The following is a 3928-nucleotide window of genomic DNA, read 5'->3' as shown; positions in this document are numbered from 1 at the left end:
GGTTGCTAATTACCTCTTGACCCAGCCCATTTGAGCTCTCAGCATGACTGGTAGATTCCTTGCCAAATATCACCAGCCCCTTGCAGACATGTCAAAAGAGATGACTGTGATCATCTAATTAGAGTAAAACCAATGGGAAAAGGCCCAAGCTGGTTGTCTACAAGTCCTGTGATCAACTATTACCAAAGTCCTCAGGCTTTCTCTACAAATGAAAATGTCAACTTCAGGAAGAAACACCTGCCGCAGCTTCTTGAAATGCAGAGGACAAGGGAGTTTGGAGAAAGTAAAAAAAATCTAAGATGAATTGATTACGTGCATAAGTAGGGCCTTGCAAAGGGTTATCAACTTTTATAACATTTGTTCTCCTTTACCATTCTTACCTCTTCACTCCCAAAGACCATGCCAGCCAAACAATCACCAATTCCTTTTCTACTCCTGCTATATCCTCCCTATCAGAAGGTGCGAAGAGGATCCAGGAAATAGTTGAACAGACTTAAAGACACGGTTACCTTCCCTTTTCCTGGAGCCCTGGTGGCGCAAGTGGTTAAACACTTGGCTAACCAAAAGGTTGGCAGTTTGAATCCACCAGCTGTTCCTTGGAAACCCTATGGGGCAGTTCTACTCTGTCCTCTAGGGTCACTAAGAGTCGGAATCAACTTGATGGCAATGGGTTTGCTTTCGGTCTTTATCATCATTAGTCTTCATTAGTAGGCACTGTCAAACTCTTTTCCGTTCTTTCTTATCTAAACCATTCTGCCCCTCTCTGCACATGTAGTCAGGTAACCCACATTTTGGCGTATGTCTGATTATCTTACGATTGTGGAGGATGTGGCGTGCAACCATAGCAATCTTTCACCTGTTTAGACATTCTGGATATACCATGCCAGGTGTGTAGAATAGGCAACTAGGAAGTAGGGCTGCTTGGAAAACCATTTGATGTGAAAAATGGCTGTCCAAGAGGTGTCTCTTTGGAGCTAAGTGAGAAAAGAGGTAAGCCAAATATCGAAATACTCAGGCACTCATTAAATCTATTCTAATCATATATATCAAATATTTTTTCTGCAGTTTACAGAAAATGCATCTCAAAACGGATCCATCAATTCTGGACCCGGAAAATAAAGTAACATGTGTCTTCTCGCCATTTCATTTTATTTTTTAACAGTTTATTCAGTCTTTTAATTTTTTTTAAAAAAAAATTTATATTCAGGACTAAGGTTTATCACAGCAAAAGACACAGAACAAAAATAGCAAGAAAAAGGTAGGCATCGGTAGAGTCCAGAGAGTTCAGGCACAGGCTTTTGTGGCATTTTCCACCTGAGGCCACACAGGAGTGCTTTCTGTCTCCAGCAATGAAATACAGGGACTCGTGTAGTATGTCGCTGCCCAGGAAAGCCCCTTTGAGTCTCAGGGTAGGAGACTTTTATGAGGAGTTGGCCATGTAGGCATGTCCTGCTACACATCCAGTCATGGTAAAAGAAACTGAGCAATCCTACATTAAAACCAGGTATATATCATCAATCTTCATGTTTGCACAAAGCCATCTGACACGCTGGTATGACATGGCCCATTGTACCACTGTATATAACAAAATTTTCAATCACTAACATAAAGAACACGCTGAGGGACACATTCCCAGGGGTTGGTCAAGGGTCAATCATGGTTCCAGGTTCCCTTGGAGACAGCAAGGAGTAAACAACCAGACCTGCTGTGTTAACTCCTTCTTTATACTCTCCCTACCTCCAACTGATTGAGAGACCATTGTTCTTATTGTAGTTACTGCATTCGTTCATTCTTTTATCAACAAATATTCCCTGAATCATCAGCCATGTGCAAGACCTTGTGCCCTGAGGGAATGTTCAAGAATTGAGTTGGGGAGTGTCATGGATTGAATTGTGTCCCCCAAAAATATCTGTCAACTTGGCTAGTCATGACTCCCAGTATTGTATGATTGTGCAATCTGATGTGACTTCCTTATGTGTTGTAAACTCTATCACTATGATGAGGTTATACTGATAAGGTATGCAAGATTAGATTGTGTCTTAATGCACTCTCGTTTGAGATATAAAAGAGAGAAGTGAACAGAGACACATGGGAACCTCATATCACCAAGAAAGTAGTGCCAGGAGCAGAGCGCATCCTTTGGACCTGAGGTTCCTGTGGAGAGAAGCTCCCAGACCAAGAGAAGATTGATGCATCACAAGGACCTTCCTCTAGAGCCCACGGAGAGAGAAAGCATTCTTCTGGAGCTGACATCTTCAATTTGGACTTGTAGTCTACTGGACTGTGAGAGAATAAATTTCTCTTTGTTAAAGCCATCCACTTGTGGTATTTCTGTTAGGGCAGCACTAGATGACTAAGATGGGAAGAGAGTCATACACACAAGAAAAAATAGACAGGAATGCAATAGACCAATCATAATATAAGTCACCACTATGTTTTATCACTAAGTTGTATTTGAGGAAGTATTATTTTTAGAAAACAAAATGCTAGGAAGTTGGAAGGGAAGGTCATGGTAGGCTGGAAGATCTGAGGGGAGTTTGGCCTTGATGGCCAACAAGCAAATTTGGACAGACAGAGCAGACCAGAGAGGGGAGTATTCTAGGTTGTGTACTGCTGTGAGCCATAGCTTAGAGGTGGAACCTCATGAGGTACATGTAAGGTCACTAAGATAAATATGGTGAAATGAATTCCTTTATGTGGTCTTTTGCCTTGGTTCTTTGGAAAAACAACTTGAGGGATTTTTTCCCCTAAACCCTGAGGAGTTGCTTTTGCCCTAGTTTTCTACCCCAGAGGGTTTGTTACTTTTGTCCAGGTTGATTGACATTTCCTGGGTAAGATGTAGACAACTTATACTTTGATACTTTTTGTCTGGTGCTGGGCTACAGCCTTTCCTTTGATTGGTCTATTTTATGTACCTTGCAGGGACTGGTCAATAGACTTATGCAAATGAAGTGACTATAGCCCATTATACAGATAAAGTGTCTCTGGCCTACTGAGAGGGGATTGGTCAGTTTGTGACCCTGGTGGGAGACCCATGCCTTAAAATTGACCAGGAGTTTGCTTAAATATGCAGCTAGTCGCACAGAGGTTGGCAGACAAAGAAACAAGGAAGAAGGAAGCAGAAAGGAGAAAAGTTAAGAGAGGCAAGAAGAGAGAAGAAGCAGAGAGAGAAGAGGCAAGGAAACTCCTAAAAGAGCTGTAAGACAGACAGGTCAAGGGCTGTAACACTGAAGACAGCGAGAGACCCAGAGAGGGCCCTGTGGCAGAGCCGGTGTCAACAGGCCCGGAAGGGACCCTGGGGCAGAGTCAGTGGTGACTGGTGACAGCAGAAACCTGCTCCTGGGGATACAGCTAAGATTGCTGAATAAAGCTGCTACTCTGGCTATGAGCTGGGTCGGTTTGCAGTGGAGAGGCTGACAGCGAGAAGCCAAAGGCAGAGAGGCTGGTACAGCTGAGAGAGGGCGTGCATGGCCATAAAGAGGCTTTTCCTGAGGTGGCCGAGAGGAGCCTGTCCTGAGGGGGCCGAGAGGAGCCTGTCCTGAGGGGGCCGAGAGGAGCCTGACCTCAGGTGGCTGAGAGGAGCCTGTCCTGAGGGAGCCCAGAGGAGTCTGTCCTGAGAGGGTCGAGAGGAGCCTGTCCTCAGGTGGCTGAGAGGAGTCTGTCCTGAGGGGGCCAAGAGGAGCCTGTCCTGATGGGGCCGAGAGGAGTCTGTCCTGAGGGGGCCGAGAGGAGCCTGACCCCAGGTGGCTGAGAGGAGCTTGTCCTGATGGGGCCGAGAGGAGCCTGTCCTGAGGGGGCTGAGAGGAGCTTGTCCTGATGGGGCCGAGAGGAGCCTGTCCTGAGGGGGCCCAGAGGAGTCTGTCCTGAGGGGGTCGAGAGGAGTCTGTCCTCAGGTGGCTGAGAGGACCCTATTCTGATGGGGCTGAGA

The sequence above is a fragment of the Trichechus manatus genome, unplaced genomic scaffold (genome assembly GCF_000243295.1).
Source record: "Trichechus manatus latirostris isolate Lorelei unplaced genomic scaffold, TriManLat1.0 scaffold00103, whole genome shotgun sequence".
Classification (NCBI taxonomy): domain Eukaryota; kingdom Metazoa; phylum Chordata; class Mammalia; order Sirenia; family Trichechidae; genus Trichechus; species Trichechus manatus.
Note: the sequence above shows the minus strand (reverse complement) of the source record.